An 18,746-nucleotide genomic window follows, 5' to 3' on the forward strand; every position below is an offset into this window, starting at 1 on the left:
CGGTCCTTTTCAGAGGTGAGGCTGCATAAGCCAAGGACAGAAAATGTTCCTACCACTAGGTGTCTCAGAGCACAGCCGCAGGAGGCGATGGTCAGCTGTTCCCCATGCTGGGGCGGGGAAAACAGTTTGTAAATGCTCCTTACAACAGTTACCGCATTTATTTCCATGCAACAGTTATTTCAATTTTGACCCATCTGCCCTTCTAATACTTACACATCAAAGTGGGCAACTTGCAGCAAATTAAAATCAAGGTGTTGCAAAACAACATTGTTACAATACAAAAGGAAGCAGGCCTTACATATTAAAGACAACTCTTCATTATTATTTACCCTGCAATAATTAAACTTTGCTAACTGCCAGAAGACAGTAAGAAGAGGGGGGAAAAACCTTTTTAATTATCCTGAGTGGTTCCTATTTGCCAATGGTACCTACCTCGTAAATGTAAATTCTGAAAGATTCATCATGGTTTCTTTTTAAGACTACTGATGCAATGCATAATAGTCAGATGAAATGCTGCTGAGAGGAATAAAAGTGGGATTGCTCTCATCCACTAAGTCTACTATTTAATCACTGGCAGACTCAATGGCAGAGTCATTCCTGACTAGCATAGCTCCAGACTTCATTTTTGTCACCGAACCTTCATTTCAAAAATGAATTGTACAGAATTGCAAGGTAATTCAGAATTAAACTGTCATACAATGCAGTTCCCTTTCCCCCTGCTTTGTTTTCTCTCATCCTATTCTCCTCTCTAACCTAAAGACAATGGCCACAATACCAGAAGTGAGTATCATGAGTGCTGGTGGGGATTTATTTCCACCAGTTATGGGACTACATTTGTGGTAACAAGGAGCCAGACAATTTCACCAGTGTTGTGGGCTGCTCTCCCTGCTGAACTATGGGACTCCCCGTCCATACAGTACAGGCATTCTGCCAGCTCTTGAAGACATACACTCAGACATACATTCAGGGAATTTCCTAGATTCCCTGACTTGAATCCACTGCTTTGATGGCTGTTTTAACTCACACAGTTTTAATGAGCTTGTTTATTATATATTTTATGTATTACCCCTTACTGTGTCCTGCAGCAGAGTATTTCTTTCCTTGAAGTCCCTAAAAATATCAGAAAACCAACATTCCACAGCAGGTCAGAGCAGGGCTTCCAGTGTGGCTGCCCTTGTTTTATGGAACAGATACAACAGGCACCCAACTGCTTGCGGTTTCCAGCATCAAGCAACAACATTTTTGTTTCAACAGGTCTCACCTCTGGGTGCTTATTTGCATTATTTAAAAAAAGAAACCCTTAGATTTAGCTGCTTTTAGTCTTTTCAAAACTTGTAGTTTTTATTAATAGATTGTAAATTGCAGTGATACTTTTGTGAAGAGAGACTCATCAGCTCAGTAACAGTTCAGTTATTGAGTCCTATCTGGGTTTATTCAAATCAGACATCCAAAGGGGAATGAGGTCCATCACACCTTTCCCCAGTAGGGCTCCATGTCCCATTGGCTGCTTCCCAGCCCTATGTCCTTAGGAGTGTTATAAGAAAAAACTGCTCCCTTTCCCTTATGGGGTATTCCAGAGCCCGTATAGAGTCCTCGAGGGTTCCTATTGCTGTAGTGAAATTTGTTTGTGTGTGAGGGGGTGGATTTTTGGATCAAGCTAGCCATATTGATTCAAACGCTGTTGCTGGATTACTGTTGTCTTGTTGGGCTATGTTTGTGATAAAGGGGAACCATACCACAGTGAAGGTGTCTTCTTCTATTTGTCCCTGTGTCAGTTTCAGTTTATTGTTTAGCTTTTCTATAAAGGCTAAACAATTTCCCAGAATTATGGTGCTGGAGGAGACTCTTGAGAGTCCCATGGACTGCAAGAAGATCAAACCTATCCATTCTTAAGGAAATCAGCCCTGAGTGCTCACTGGAAGGACAGATCGTGAAGCTGAGGCTCCAAAACTTTGGCCACCTCATGAGAAGAGAAGAATCCTTGGAAAAGACCTTGATGTTGGGAAAGATGGAGGGCACTAGGAGAAGGGGATGACAGAGGACGAGATGGTTGGACAGTGTTCTCGAAGCTACGAACATGAGTTTGACCAAACTGCGGGAGGCAGTGGAAGACAGGAGTGCCTGGCGTGCTATGGTCCATGGGGTCACGAAGAGTTGGACACGACTAAACGACTAAACAACAACAATAAAGGCTGTTTCCCATACTACTAGATACCATTGGTCCATGTTTACTCCTGACAGGTCTCTCCAGTGTCTGGCTATGATGCTTCTGACTGCTGAGAGTAGGTGGGTTATGAGCTCTCTATAATGTGAGTGGGCATTATTATATCAGAAGATGTTCAGTAGGGCCAGTTCTGGGGTGACTTTTTAAAATATATATATTTATTAAAGATTTCTTATTTTACAAAAATATGTGCATTGCCTCTTTTTTCAAGTTGTGTTTTCTTCTGGGGTGATTTCTAATACCTGCTTAGCTATTTTGCAAATCTCTTGTTTAAGTGATGTCCAGAAGAGTTGGATTTTGGGACATTCCCATGACATGTGGAGGCATGTCCCTGTGGAGGTGCAGCCTCTCCAACATTTTGGGGAGACTCCTGGGTGGACATATCAGCACTAGTTGGTGTTAGGTACCATCTGTAAGTGAGTTTCAGGGTGAGTTATTTTCTTTTAGCTGAGATGTGAGATGACATGTTGATCATGGTTTTATCTTGTGCCATCACAACCGGTGGGTTGTATTCAATGTTAGTCCTACAAAGAGTAGTTACCGTAATATGCATGACTAACAGGTTCATAAATTGAAATAGTTGGATACAACCCAAGGTGTTTTTTTATTAATATTTATGAACTTTTAAAGCTTTTTAACATGACAAAATCTATAACAACAAAAATGTTTTAAGTTAAATCGCATCACTTAATTTACTTAAATTTGCAGCTCTGAGCTGGGACTGTGTGTTTCACATTTTATTCTGATGCACATAAAAGCAAGGTGAAAAACTTACCAAATGCCGAAAGAAAACCCCACAGGTGTCTAAATTTGATATCCCCTTTGAGCTTGACCCGCTTCCCCACCATCATTGGCCTGGGAAAGAGTTCCAAAGACATGGGGCTACTGTAGAAAATGCCCTCCCCCTTGAACGCACCAGTCTGACTGCTCTTGAGAGTGGCAACATTTCAATCTAAAAGTACAGGAAGGTTGATATGGGTGAAAACGATACTTTGATTAACTTTAAAACTGAGGTCGTGAGCCAACGCCCTTTGGGATTATGGGCCCCTCCAGAGTGGTGGTGTCTGTCTGCTCTTTTGTTTGCCGTGGCCTGTTGTTTGTGTTGCAGTTAATATTTTAAATGTTCTCCAGAAGGCTGTTGCAGTGACATTTCTTAGGTAGTCCCTTGCAAGGCAAAAGAGAATTGGAAGTAATCACCAAACCATGTTGGGAAAAGCAATAATAGAATTGTAGAGTTGAAAGGGACCCAAGAGTCATCTAGTCCAACCCCCTGCAATGCAGAAATCCTGGGTGGCCTCAAACCACCAACCTTCTGGCAATACCAGAATAACAGCCACCATAGTCAATGCATGTTCTGTCTGCGGATGCAAGGAGAGAACACACCAGAAAATATTGTTACATTAGACCCTCCAAGTGTCCCTATTTTCCAGGGGTGTCCCTGATTCAGAGAAGCCATCCCGATTTCTGATTTGATCCTGGAATGTCCCACTTTTCCCTAGGTCTAGGATGTCCCTATTTTCATTGGAGAAATGTTGGAGGATATGGAGTTATCTGACCCTCAAGCCTTCAAGGGAAGTTTTTTTAGTGTTTAATGTTTTATTATCTTTTTTATATATTGGAAACTGCCCAGAGTGGCTAGGGCAACCCAGTAAGATGTGTGGGGTTTAAATAGTAAAATGATGATTATGGAATGTGAGCTCCCTGCTTTTCATCGTTGAAATGTTGGAGGGTATGTTACATGGCACCCCAATCTGTGTGAGCAGTAGAGACTCCAGGGGCTCCGGTTCTTTCCCAGATTTCAGTTGCCTTGGAATGAAGGTCACCAGAGAGTGTGGTGCATTTAGGATATATGGTTGAATATATATATATATATATATATATATATATATATATATATATATATATATATATACACACACACAGCCTGAGCATAGGATGGCAGGGCTCATAGCATTAAGACCCCCAAATATCTTGCTTCTCCATTAGGGTTCTATGGAAGCCCCAAGTCAGAGCAGACATGTCTCTGTCTCTCCAGCTTCCAGCATCAGCCATATTTACACACACAACTCTTTCATACACGCCCCCACCACTCCCAGATTGGCCTAGTATTTTCCATTCTAGTATGACCTGGCATCCAGCCAGTTGGGGGTGGGGGTGGGGGAAATGCTGGAGAGCATGGCAACCTTTCTCATTTTTAGATGCTTGTGAGAACTTAACAGGCCAAATGTAGCCTTAGCTTGCAAAAAAAACCAAAAAAAAAAAACACAAACCAACAACACTTGTCAGACTGGTTCAGTGGTCTCCTCTATCAGATCCTAAACCTCACACCCTACAGGATCACAGGCCTGGCAGGGACTCATGGGTATAATTCAGACTGACAATTTTAAAAAATTGCATTCCTGGAAATCCTAGCACAGCCCATCAACCCAGGGGTAAGGACACCATGGGCATAGCCAGGGGGCTGTTGCCCCCTCTAAATAACATACATACATAAAATACTTAACCAAAAGTATAAATTGCAGAAAGATTTGAACACTCTGAACACTTGGGGTCAAAAGAAAATAATTCAAAACAACTGTTTTTAAGCCATTTCATTCCGAATCTGCCAGACAGAACCAGAGTATGATGACAAGTGACTGTCCTGCCCCCCCCCCCACATAAATCCTGGCTATGTCTATAGAAGACTCTCCTTAGAGGCAGATTTAAGGGAGTGCACACTGGGCGCAGAGCCTCCATGCACCATAACTACTATGATGTAAAATAGGCAAGAGGCATGGAGGGGGTGCTGAGTTTTGGCATTGCACAGGGTGCCACTGAAATTTGAGACTCCGGGGTTCACCACTGTATCCCTCCCTGCTGAATCACCACACCGGTGTTGTAAAAACAAAACAAAAACAGACAACCCCACTCCATCCAATCCAGCAGTTGTCATGCATGCCCAGTTTCTGACCTGGTGTCAGACAAGGAGTCCTCAGAGGTTGAAGCAGCCACCCATAGGTCAAGGACTTTAAGGAGAAGGCAGGGAACAAGTGTCCTGGAACAAGTGCTGAAGATCCCCTTGAGGCCCAGACCTGCGGAAAAACCCTTGGAGTTGTCAGGGGAGGAGACACAACTCAGTCCTTGAAAATAACCGTACTGTTTGCAAATGTTTCAGGATGTACTGTACATACTGCTTAATTTCTAATAGGTGCATGTCCGGTAGTTTCCTGCAGAAATCCTGGAACTTTTCATATGACAAATGTTCCAGGCCTCCCCCACCCCAAACTTTTGTTGTGCTGAAATGTGGTTAAATTAGAGAAGTATGATGTGCGGCCAGTCCAGTATAATTCTGCCACTAACATACTATTATTGCACCAATTGCAAGTTGCAGAATATACTCACAAAACAACATACCAATCTGGTGGGGGCCAGCAATTAACCTGTGCAGGGTTTAGCTTCAGAATGCCTCTAACAGGCATGCCGTCTCAGATTGGGGGATAAAATGAACATTATCCTCCCACAAAAAAACCCTTCATTTTGAAATAGATCAGCAGCTGCTCTCCTCCTCCCACCTTCTCCCCAGATGGACAAAGTCCAGGAAGTGTCTACGAATGGGTGGGACAAAAGAAGGAAGCTGAATTCCAAAGGGTCTAATGTTTCACCCAGCAACTCCCCAGCACTCCACGCCTGTCATGCAGTTTAGTGAACAGAAGGCCTGGCAGCTGCAGAATTATTTCTTGGCAAATGAAGCTAGATCCTGATACAAAAGAGACGCTGCCTCTCAGTGATGTATTTAGTAATAGATACTAGTCCCTTTCTCTCCCCACCCCCCACCCCACAGAGAGAGCCTTCCTGAATGTTTAAAGTAAGTTACATCAAAATTTACAGATTTACAATATGTTGAAACAATGTAATGGATTAGAATTCATATATTTTATGTTACACAATGCACATCTCCAATGTGTTAATGTGTATGCAATTTGTCAATGCATAGTCCCAACTTTTGGTGAATAAGCCAATAGTTCTACAATGGCTAGAACTCTATCCACACAAACTTTTCCTTGTAAACCTTTATATATTATTACGATGACTACAATTTCATTTGTACCCCACTTTCTTTAAATGAGTTCACACTTGCACGCATGGTTCTCAACCTCTCCGCTTAATCTTCCCAACAGCCATGGGAGGCTGGTTACATAGTGAGTTTCATTGCTGAGTGGCAATTTGAGCACCAATCCAACAATCCAAATCACTACATCCCATTGGCTCTTCCCCCCACTTTTTAAATGAGTGTGCATTTATTTATTGAAAACAGCGTTTAGACCATCTTTAAGGGTAAAATTATTACAGAGCAACTTCCAATTAAAATGCAATAGACAACAACCACAACAATAAAACCAGCAGTGAAATACAGAAATAAAACTAATATCCAATCTGAAGACACTAAAATGAAGAGAAGAACAACCACCAAAATAAGGAGGAAGAGAGTAAAACTCAGCAAAAAGGCCACAAAAACAAGTGGACCTGAAGGGCTTTCCTACACACTGAGAAAACTAGCTTCTGTTAGAGCACTGGGTAATGAGCAGGCCCCCTCAAAGGTCCAGAGAAGTCCAGGACACATCCAGGTTTTGAGATTCATAGTCATGCTGATAATAATTATTTTAAAAAAATAAAAAATGATGACACATGTAAGCAAAATAAGGCACCTTGCCACCAAAGAGTGAGAGGACATTGTTATAAACTGCTCCCTTTCCCTTAAGGCAGGCATCCCTAAACTGCGGCCCTCCAGATGTTTTGGCCTACAACTCCCATGATCCCTAGCTAAGAGGACCAGTGGTGAGGGATTTTGGGTCCCAGTCCACAATTAACTTTTTAGGATAGGAAAGGAACCTACTGCTTTTGTACCCAAACTGTTCTTATTATCAGGGTTCTATGGACAAAGCAAATATATTCAATCTAAACCACTATTATTATTTCTATTGATTGCAGCCCAACAGACTACAGCTAAACAAAACGCTTGACTCTCCAAGCCTGATACAGCAATATTTGGCCTATTACTGTGCTTAAAAATATTACCCATGACATACACCTCTTACAAGAGAAAAATAAATAACAGTTGTTCAGTGCTATTTGGTAGAACTTTTTTTGTATCCCAGTACATCAGATACGTGGGTGGCGCTGTGGGTTAAACCACAGAGCCTAGGGCTCGCTGATCAGAAGGTTGGCGGTTTGAATCCCTGCAATGGGGTGAGCTCCCGTTGCTCAGTCCCAGCTTCTGCCAACCTAGCAGTTTGAAAGCACGTCAAAGTGCAAGTAGATAAATAGGTACCGCTCCGGCGGGAAGGTAAACTGCATTTCCGTGTCCTCCTCTGGTTCACCAGCAGCGGCTTGGTCATGCTGGAAGCTGTACGCCGGCTCCCTCGGCCAATAACGCCAGATGAGCGCCGCAACCCCAGAGTCAGTCATGACTGGACCTGTGAGGGACAGAACTTACAGGCAGGTCCCTCCCATCTTAAGCAGCAGCTCATCACCCAGCGGGAGTGCTAGTGGGGAGGGAGAGATCTCCAGCGGAGATTCAGGAAGTGGTGACCGAGGCTCAGGCAAGGTAGTGGAGCCCATGCCCTGTGTGGGAAGGGAAGTGGGAGGCAAGGGAAGAAGACCAGTCCCACCGACCCCGGAACTGAGAAGGAAACAACGGGGGCGGAGATTCAGTATCCCTAGACTTCTTTGCTGGAGGAAAACGCGCGAATCTCCATTCGGAGGTTCTGACCCCTAACTGACAACATGTACATAGTACTGCTCTGCACTGTAAATAATCAGCACTAAATAAAAGAATGAAAAGACAACGCCTGGAGGAGTCGTTACTCTAGAGTAGCCACTACCGCGTCTGTGACAGGACCTAATGGTCAGGGGTCCCTTTACCTTTACCTTTCCATCAGATATGCAGTCCTATACAGTATACGTCTTATGTCCTATATGTCATAAGACTTTTTTTATGCTTGTCTCATTGTGGATGGATTTTTGTTCCTTCCTCACAATTGTACATCAGTAAGCTTTTGACTTCGTATCCATCCCATGTTTGGGTTATATTTGCATTCTTTCCTTTGTGTTTATATTTTGTTTTTATCTTTAATGCATAATTGAAAATCTAATTAAAACAATGTAAAAATTAATCTGGGGGTCCTCCTTGTTTGAAATTCTTCAGGCAGATTATTCCTATAAGTTGTTGTTGTTGTTTAGTCGTTTAGTCGTGTCCGACTCTTTGTGACCCCATGGACCACAGCACGCCAGGCACTCCTGTCTTCCACTGCCTCCTGCAGTTTGGTCAAACTCATGTTCGTAGCTTCAAGAACACTGTCCAACCATCTTGTCCTCTGTCGTCCCCTTCTCCTTGTGCCCTCAATCTTTCCCAGCATCAAGGTCTTTTCCAGGGAGTCTTCTCTTCTCATGAGGTGGCCAAAGTATTGGAGCCTCAGCTTCAGGATCTGTCCTTCCAGTGAGCACTCAGGGCTGATTTCCCTCAGAATGGATAGGTTTGATCTTCTTGCAGTCCATGGGACTCTCAAGAGTCTCCTCCAGCACCATAATTCAAAAGCATCAATTCTTTGACAATCAGCCTTCTTTATGGTCTAGCTCTCACTTCCATACATCACTACTGGGGAAACCATAGCTTTAACTATACGGACCTTTGTCGGTAAGGTGATGTCTCTGCTTTTTAAGATGCAGTCTAGGTTTGTCATTGCTTTTCTCCCAAGAAGCAGACGTCTTTTAATTTCGTGACTGCTGTCACCATCTGCAGGGATCATGGAACCCAATAAAGTAAAATCTCTCACTGCCTCTATTGGGATTCATCCAGTCCAGCCTTTCACATGATGAATTCTGCATATAAGTTAAATAAGCAGGAAGACAATATACAGCCTTGTACTCCTTTCCCAATTTTGAACCAAACAGTTATTCCATATCCAGTTCTAACTGTAGCTTCTTGTCCCACATAGAGATTTCTCAGGAGACAGATGAGGTGATCAGGCACTCCCATTTTTTATGAACTTGCCATAGTTTGCTGTGGTCAACACAGTCAAAGGCTTTTGCGTAGTCAATGAAGCAGAAGTAGATGTTTTTCTGGAACTCTCTAGCTTTCTCCATAATCCAGCGCATGTTTGCAATTTGGTCTCTGGTTCTTCTGCCCCTTCAAAATCCAGCTTGCACTTCTGGGAGTTCTTGGTCCACATACTGCTTAAGCCTGCCTTGTAGAATTTTAAGCACAGCCTTGCTAGCATGTGAAATGAGTGCAATTGTGTGGTAGTTGGAGCATTCTTTGGCACTACCCTTTTTTGGGATTGGGATGTAGACTGATCTTCTCCAATCCTCTGGCCACTGCTGAGTTTTCCAAACTTGCTGGCATATTGAGTGTAGCATCTTAACAGCACCATCTTTTATAATTTTAAATAGTCCAACTGGAATATAATCACTCCCACTGGCCTTGTTATTAGCTTTCTAAGGCCCATTTGACTTCACTCTTCAGGATGTCTGGCTCAAGGTCAGCAACCACACTACCTGGGGTGTACGATACCTCCATATCTTTCTGGTATAATTCCTCTGTGTACTCTTGCCACCTCTTCTTGATGTCTTCTGCTTCTGTTAGGTCCTTTCCACTTTTGTCCTTTATTATGGCAATTGTTGTACAAAATGTTCCTTTCATATCTCAAATTTTATTTATCTCTGTTTTTCCCCATTCTGTTATCCTCTAATTCTTTGCATTGCTCGTTTAAGAAGGCCCTCTTGTCTCTCCTTGCTATTTTTTTTTAAATTTGCATTCAATTTCCTGTATCTTTCACTATCTCTCTCGCATTTTGCTTGCCTTCTCTCCCCCGCTATTTGTAAGGCCTCTTTGGACAGCCACTTTGCTTTATTGGATTTCCTTTTCATTTCCTATAAGTACAGAACCACTTATAGGCTCATATCATATTGTTTTGTTGTTTATACCTTGACTTCCGAAGGTATCGACTTACGAAGTCGGCAAACCCGGAAGTATTTTCACTGCACGCACGGCCTGCGCCTGTGCACAAGTGCTGTGCGTGGTCTGCGCATGCGCGAAGTGCAAAATCGCACTTCGCGCATGCGCAAAATGGATGCTTCGACACCCGAAGGTTTCGACTTACGAAGAGCGCTGCGGAACGGAGGTACTACTGTATTTATTTATGCCTTTTGATGAAGGACTTAACAACAACAGCAGCAGCAGCAGCAACAACAACAACAACATTCAGGTGTGGCGGTGGGTTGTGTTATAATAATTTTAAGGTTCATAACTGTACAATATATTTTAAACCACATGTTTGAAACCCCATAGTTTTTAGGTCCTGAATGAATTGACCTCAATATTTCTCTGAAAGGTCAAAGTGGGAAATCTCCCCATTGTCTCTTTCCTCACAAAACCCTGTCCTCACAAATCCTGTCTTAAGGGCACATTCAATATATGAACAGGATGTGAGCCTGTGACCTGTGACCTAGATTCAGGAATTAAGTAGTTATAATAACAAAAGAGTGGCCAAACCAGATAATGCAATCAGGTAACTTGCCAAAACAACACACTCAGATTTCTGCTGGAGACCGCCTTTTATGTGATGTATCTATGATGTTTCTGGGGGTGGTCTTGGACTCCAGGGCGGGAATTTAAATTGTCTATATATGGGCTTGCATGCATGGCTCTGGGTCTCCCCCCCCCTCTTGTGTGTGTGGGGGACTACCCTGTTGCAACAGCTTCTAATAAAGATCAGGCTTAACTACGGTAGCTGCCTTGCTTTCTATTAGAACTCTGGTCTGGTCTCTGTTACTTTTGCGCTGGCAGGGGTTTAAAATAAAGTCTTGTTGGGGTTCAGGATTCCACTGGGAATCGGACCCTATATCTAGACAATTATCTTAAATTCTTACAACAGTTGCTAAAGCTATCCTGACTTCTGGAAACTCTCCCATCTAGAAGCACACTAACATGCTGGATGCCAAGCAGATTCAATGCACACTGAAACCGTACCTTTTTAATTACTCCTCCCCCAGTTCTGAATGCCAGCCATTTGTCAGCACTGTTGCTGTTAATGCTGCTGGGTTTGTTTCATTGGTGTCGTTTTATTTAAAATTGATTTTATTGCAAACTGCCTCAAGGTGTTTCAAAATAGGTGGCATATACATATTTTTAAATAAATTAAGATGTTTTATGGTGTGTTCCTAGAAACTCTCCAGTGAGTGTACATCTGAGACTGCTGGGTGCATGCAAATTGAATATGAGTGACATTATTTTACAATCAGGCCATAGCTGTCAAGTTCTCCCTTTTTTAAAGGGAAATTCCCTTATGCTGAATAGGCTTCCTCGTGTGAAAAGGGAAAACTTGACAGCTATGAATCAGGCCTGTGTGTGAGTGGGGGCAGGCAGGGGAGAGATGCACAGATGATGCAAGGCACACTGGCTTCAGCATAAGGAAAGATCCAAATGAGCAAAAGAATCAGTGTGATTTCAGCTCCAGTGTGAGCCTTTTGTCCTCTGCAGAGTGCATCCCAATGACATCACCAGTGCCATAGTAATGGGAATTGCCCCCTCCCCTGCAGACTGAACTCTTGCCTCTCCCCGCTTCAATTCCCTTCCTCACTGCACTCTGCACAGAGGATGTGGAATGATACATGCTGAACGGATTGCTCTTTCTGCCACCCTCCCCTTCTAGGCAATCAGGAAAGTGCTCATCTCCCCCACCACACACATTCTGGCTACTCACCCCGTTCCTCCCCCCAGCAATCTGTCACATTGAACCAAAGAGGAAACTGGCGTAGCCCTTGTCCAGCAGAAGTTGGTCTTCTAAAAGACACCTTACCCATTTTGTAGGATTCTTTGTTTATTTTGTAATATTGTTCCAGCTTTTTTCATACTCTCCAACTGCTCTTCTGTAAATATAGAAAAATCACAAAAGGTCCCAACTAAAGAAGAATGGATTGGTAAATTCAATGAATATTTGTTAATGGCAAAATTAACAGTGGCAATAAGAAACCCATCAAATCAGAAATTGAAGGAGGAATGGAAATGTTATGAGGAATATATGGAGAAACATTGCTCAAAGAAAGAGCTGCTAACATGCTTTGATTAAGATATATGAAGGAATGTTGTTGTTTAGTCGTTTAGTCGTGTCCAACTCTTTGTGACCCCATGGACCATAGCATGCCAGGCACTCCTGTCTTCCACTGCCTCCCGCAGTTTGGTCAGACTCATGTTCGTAGCTTCGAGGACACTGTCCAACCATCTCGTCCTCTGTCGTCCCCTTCTCCTAGTGCCCTCAATCTTTCCCAACATAACGGTCTGATGAAGGAATATAAGATGATAATTAAGTGAAGATTTAATGATATTTATAGAAATAAATAGAGTAATAGATACACAACATTGAGGAAATATTTTATGATGGAAGTCGAAATAAGTGTTGGAGGGAAGTCAGAGGGTGATGGGTGGTGGGTTTTGGTGGTGGGATAAAAATGAGAATGTATGATATGTATGCTAATGTAATATATATTGTTTGTGTTTTAATCAATCAATAAAACCTTTTAGAAAAAGAAAAAGAAAAGCAATCTGAGTATTTAACAGATGTCCTGCTTAGTGTTCAGTTGCGTGGGACTGTGGCCAGCAATAAATTCTGTTTTTAACCTGATGTTTTGATGTTAGGGAGAGATTGTGATAACTGTTGGTATGCAGAGATTCTCTCTACCTGAACTGATGAAGGTTGCCTCAAGGGTAATTATTTATTACATAGATTTCTATTACTGCCATCCCGAATCATATTCCCAGGTTGAATTTAAGCACTTAAAATGTAAATACAATAAATAAATAAAATGAATAGGCCCTGAGTTCACAAGGTGTCTCTGCCTTTTCAGGGGAATATAGAAGATTTCATAGGCAGAAGCACCTCATGCAAACCTAAGCAGTTGTTTGACTCCTCAGGCAATATATATAAATAGATGTGGGGAACTATTTTGCCCCATTGGGTCAGGTATTTACGTTCCACTGCAGATCAACTTTGATATGGTGGATGGGACCACTCACCTGTCAATATCTGACATCCTACTGATACTGTATTAGGTGAGTGGTTGTACTCCTCTGTCAAAGTTGACTTTTGGGGATGGGTGGAAGGGGATTGAATCACATGCAGTGGTGCCAGCTGATGGACAGGTAAGCAAGGTTTGTGGGTAATATGCTTGTTTACCAACTTGAACCACCTGATGGGCTAGGTTTTGGTCCAGGGGCCAAAGCTTCCCTGCTTCTGATCTAAAAGTTGCCACAATTTTTAATGCTGAAATGCACTTCGATAGATCCTTAAGTTCTTTACATTAGCTCTTCAAACCCAGGAGTAATTGTTGTTTCAGCTTACCGTATATGCAATTGCTGACAACTGTCCTAATCCCTTAAGGTCAGTTATACAGTAGGTACAAAAAGAGATAGACAAGACGCCATAACAACAATGTGCTATCTTCTGCCCTGATGTACTTTTATGGAGAAATTGGATCTTAAGTTTCTATCCTATGGACACTTACTTAGAAGTAAGTCTTGGGAACTTGTAAGGGCGGCATACTTCCAATTAAGTATGCATATGATCAGCCTGTTCTTTCCCCCCACCATGTTTCATTTATGTGTAAGGCATCTGAATTCTATGTTTCAATTTTAATGGCAGATTCCAACCCTAAGGTAACAAAAATATAGCCATTTTCCTTGTGATAGCCCTCAAATCTAGGTCATGATTATTAAAGGGAGATATGAGTTCTGAATCAAAATGGTCTATTTTTGGATTTTATTACATTTTCATTTAAGAATTGTGCGCATGTATATGATTTCTCTCTATGTGCTATGGCTGTCTTGCTAACCCTATAATGTATTTTATATTTATGATCACCAGCATAGAATTTGCCTTTTCCACAGCTGCCACATACTGGGTTGGTGTCTTCACTGCAGTTGGGATGACTTGGCTGAGCATGGGTTGTGGGTCAATGAATCTGCTCTGAGCAAACTTTAGTTGAATACTGACCAATAACTTTATATTTACTTAAGTGCTTTTATTTTGTTAAATTTACCCTTTGAAAGACAAGACAATGGATTTTGTAACTTCAATGTGTGGTATTTGTCTGATCGGTTAGTGATCTTGTCAGTCATTTATCCATCCTTGAGTTGTCTTATTTTTCTTAAAAATATTTCTATTCCACCTTTAAGGCATCTTACACCATGACAGATTTAAAAATACAATTTCCAGCATTCTTTTTAATTGGTGTTTGATAACGGTTTTCTACGTACAGTGGAACTATGTGACCACGCGATTCACATCTGAGGTTTTTGAATCTTAGAATAAATTTAGCAGAACTATTTTTAAATAGTTTGAAAAAAATCTTTTACCAAAAGAGAAAACTGTGTCCAAAAATAATGGCTGTAGAAGCAACCATAGCATGAGCTACACATCTTTGCACACTTTGAGGTGTGAGCACTGAGGAGGAGGAGGAGACCTTATGTGCTGTGGAAATGGAGCACTGCTCCTTCTAAGGGTTCCTCAAGCAGCTCACCTCATATTTTAAACATTTCTTCACCTTTCTTCCTTTTGCATATGTTTTCTTATTACCCCTTTTGCTTGGTTTTGATCTATCTCAACTACCTGCAACCCGAAATTGATGCGTGGCCCTTTAAGAGGGCGCCATTCCTGGACCCGTCCTAATTCCATTTCTCCCTACGAGCGAGCAGAGAGACCCCACTAACGCACATGCGCGAAGGGGTGGGGAAAAGGAGGAGAAGGGGAAAAGGTAGGGCTTGAGGCCGGCAGGCGTGCGCGTGCGCTGGACGCATGCGCAGTGAAATTCTCCCCACCCCTCGCTGCTTGGGCAGGTCTTTGCAGCTTTAAGGGGCTCGCGGGGCCTGGAGGGTTGAGTCCGGCCGTCACCACAATTGTTGTTGCGTGTTTTTTTATTATTGTTATTACTATTATTATTTTGACGGAGAAGGACCCCCCTTCCGTGAGTTCCTGAGGGAGGCGCTTCTTACTCTACGCCTTTGGTCGCCTCCTCACGGGCGCTGGATATCCATCCCTTGGAGCGCCCCCTGAGGTTACAGCGCCTGTCCCCAACCACCTCAGCCAAGGGGTGAGGAAAAAAAACAACTTCCCCTCCCATCCTCTGTGGCAGCGCCCCCCCTCAATATGGCGGCGGCCAAAGAGGAGGGGCCAGGACTGCGCGCCAGTGAGTGAGTGGGCGGGGCTTAGGCTACAGTGGGCGGGACCCAGGAGGAGTCAGATAAGGGCACCTGTTGGGGAGCCGGAAAGATAACAGTTGCCAAGGATGTTGGGGTGGGGGTGCCTGGTCTTAGAAATAGTGGGTGGGAAGGAGTCACCTTGGTTGTACGGGGGGGGGGCAGTTTTGAGTTTGAAGTTGCTGTTGGAGTGATGGGACATCGTTTTTTTGGAGGGGGAGCTAAGAAATGTTGGGGAGTTAACTGATCCATTGATGACTGCAGTGAGCGGGAGATTGTGAGTTGAAAGATTAGGGTGTCAAAGGTGAGGCACCTGGGGTGAACACAGTACTGTGGAAAGGGGATGGGTGGGTACTTTTTGAATCTTTGGAATATTAATGGGTGTCAAGGCTGGTAATGGTATATGTCTGTTGGGAGGGTGAGGGAAAGCATGAATAAAGTGTAATAGGTGGGTTAGGGAACTGGAGGATCATGAGTATAAGGGTGAAAAAGATGAAATTTAGGCACCAAGATGGTGGCTTCGGGGGTTGTTAGTCAAGGTGTGGATGATAAATGGCAAATTAAAGTAATCCTGATGGTGGGGATTTTGTACTAGTGGTTAATGCTAGGGTTTCATAAAGGATAAAGTCTTGTAAACTGGATAAGGCAACTTTTCTTGTGTGGAAAGCTGCTTCAGATATAAGGTTGTATTAGTTCCAGTAACATTTAGAAGCTTTATCAGTGTCATTAAGAACAAGCTTGATCAGTAGTGTTGTTTTCACTTCTCCTTTGTGATCCTTAAATGAAATAGCCTTGAGAGCAAGCCTGTGTAATGTGTGAACTGAACACAGCCAACCTGCTTACATTGAGACTTGCTGAATGCTTGACAACCATGGTTTCCCCAGGCTTTTAGATAGAAAAACAGAAGGTTTATCGTGTAATGTATTTGGTGGTTTGCATTTAGTTTGATAAGAAAGCTTATCAGCTGGGTCTGGGATGCTGTTATATTTATTACTTTCTAAGTAAGAACTGGGGTTAAACACAGAGACCAAAAAACCCTAGGCTATTCATTCAAATGCTTAATAATCTGATGCTGGAGGCTACACACGGTATTTAAATGCTTTCTAAGGGCTGATCACAAAATATTATATGGAGGCTACTAGGAACTCAAATGTTTTCCAGTTTTGATTCAAAGCGATGGTTGCAGCTGTAATCCGTATTTCAGAAATTGCATGCATCTTTTAGGTTTTATAGAGAAACTGAAAGAAAATGTCAAAATACGCATCTGGAAGGGTCAAACACAAGTCTGATACACAACACTGGCAAATTAGCTTAAAATTGGTTTAGAAGAAAAGGAAAATTCAGTATTGGTCAAGGGCATCAGTATCATTGTTGTCAGTAGTAAAGTTATTCATAATTGTGAATCTTCTTAAGCCAAAACTGCTTGCTTCATACAAAGTTGCATTGGAAGACATAGCTGCCAAGTCATCCCTTTTTTTAAGGGATTTTCCCTTATGCTGAATAGGCTTCCTCGCGAGAAAAGGGAAAACTTGGCAGCTATGTTGGAAGATTGGTATCACAAATGAGTATAGAAAAAGATTATTTCCACAGTTCTCCAGTACCCATCCCCACAGACAGGATCCGAACTCATTTATTCATAAATAAGTCTCATTCAGCAAAAGTCTTGCTTCTCCTGATCCTGGCTCTTCAGTTGGGATTTTTTGAGGGGCTGCATTCTGGTCATCGGCATTATGAACTGGCCTTTTGATTAGCCTTTCCCCTCAGTTTGCTGTCCAGTTAGCTGTTTCCTGCCTGCGACTTGAGCAAGCCTGTTGTTGGCTCATTTGTTTGTTTTGTTTTTTATTCAAATATTTATGCTTGTATCAAAATAATGAAAGTGTTGCACTTTATTGCTCTTGTACTTGATTTTTATTTTTTTAATCCCAAAGTTCAGCTAAGGAGGAAGGAACTGTTCAGCTAAGGAGGAGCATCTGTAGTATTGGGCCCAGGATATGCAGGAAAACTCATACAGAAAGATGGGATATCCCCAAACCCTGTCAGAAAACACTAGAATGATATTGTATGCAATGATCACTGGATTCTCTGCAGCAAATGAAGGATAGTACCGGTAATTGCAGAGAAATGGGCTAATGTGCAAACAACTCTGTATCTTTTAGATGAGCAACCTGTTTTAAATTTTCCCTCTTGTCAAGCTGCATGTTTTTTTTTACCAGAATTTTGCTGCAGCCTCACTCATGTTTTATGATGTCATGACATGGAATGGGTGGCATTTGCTATATAGAACAGATGGCATGCCTGCTGATGTGCATCTTGGATGAAGGAGAGGATGCTGGTTATGTGTGTGAGTTGCTTTTTTCCATGCAATTTCTGATGGGGCCATAATGTATTAGATCCTAACTTTTCTAACAAATGGAATAGAGTTCCATGAATGGGGCTTTCCTGATCCCCCACCCAAGTCTGTTCCTGACTGTTGGGGACCCATGGAAATAATGCAGAGGGCTGCATACTGAAGGAGAAATCAGTGGAAATTTCATTCCTAATAAAAGCAGAAAAACAACTTGTGGTAAAATTCTGTAGTGCCTAATCAGAAGTTGAGTTCAATGGCACTTACGACAAGATAAATGAGTATAGAACAGCAACCTTAGTATCCAAGTCAATATATTTACAGTCACAACTTGTGCATTTTTTATTGGAACTTAGAACCCACTGAATTATATTTATTCCCAGGTAACTGTTGTATTGCAGTCTAGGAGGTTGAGTGCTGTGCAGAAGTCTTGTCTATCTACACAGCACCAAAAGTTTACTTAAATTTAAAAACACACTTAGATGTTTTGTACCACTAACTGTTGAATGGTGTATCTTTCAATTAATGCAGCACATAATAAATATTTTCCAGATGCAGTTTACTATTTTGTCAGCTGCCATGTACGTGTTCTCAAGGTGGGGAAAACTAACTTGTTTATTGGGATGATAGCATGCCAACTTCTTAACTTGGAAGCAACTTTTTCACATGGAAAATTGCTTTTAATTATTATAATTTTTGCTTGTGCCCCTGTGTATAAAGAGGTCAGGATTAGATTGTGGTGTTCTTGGCTGTAATTGGAACCACCTTACTGTGGATGTAAATTACAGTATAACTGTGCAACTTTTATGCATTATGTTTAGGATGTGGGTTGTAAGTTCAAATGGATATTAATTGTGCAGATTTATTTTTCTACTATAAATGAAGTTTCATAGTAGACTTGGTGAGAATTGAAATTCCTCTATAGTGGGATTGCATCTTACACACATTTT

At 42.1% G+C, this 18,746-nt stretch overlaps 1 protein-coding gene across 9 annotated transcripts in view; it reads left to right on the forward strand.

Annotated features, from left to right (window-relative positions):
• Positions 1 to 15,028: 15,028 nt before the first annotated feature.
• Positions 15,029 to 18,746, forward strand: part of ZMYM4 (zinc finger MYM-type containing 4) — a 50,338-nt gene continuing 46,620 nt past the window's right edge. Inside the window, exons 1-2 of one of the 9 annotated variants that reach the window (XM_088672260.1) lie at positions 15,052 to 15,346; positions 17,666 to 17,793. The gene's annotated coding sequence lies outside the window, so the exon portion shown is untranslated. Of the gene's footprint in view, positions 15,443 to 17,664; positions 17,794 to 18,746 lie in introns of those variants that run through there. The other 8 variants (XM_088672262.1, XM_035120509.3, XM_035120514.3 and 5 more) reach the window with 8 other exon arrangements.

This window comes from Zootoca vivipara, chromosome 6 (assembly GCF_965207765.1).
Source record: "Zootoca vivipara chromosome 6, rZooViv2.hap1.1, whole genome shotgun sequence".
Lineage (NCBI taxonomy): Eukaryota > Metazoa > Chordata > Lepidosauria > Squamata > Lacertidae > Zootoca > Zootoca vivipara.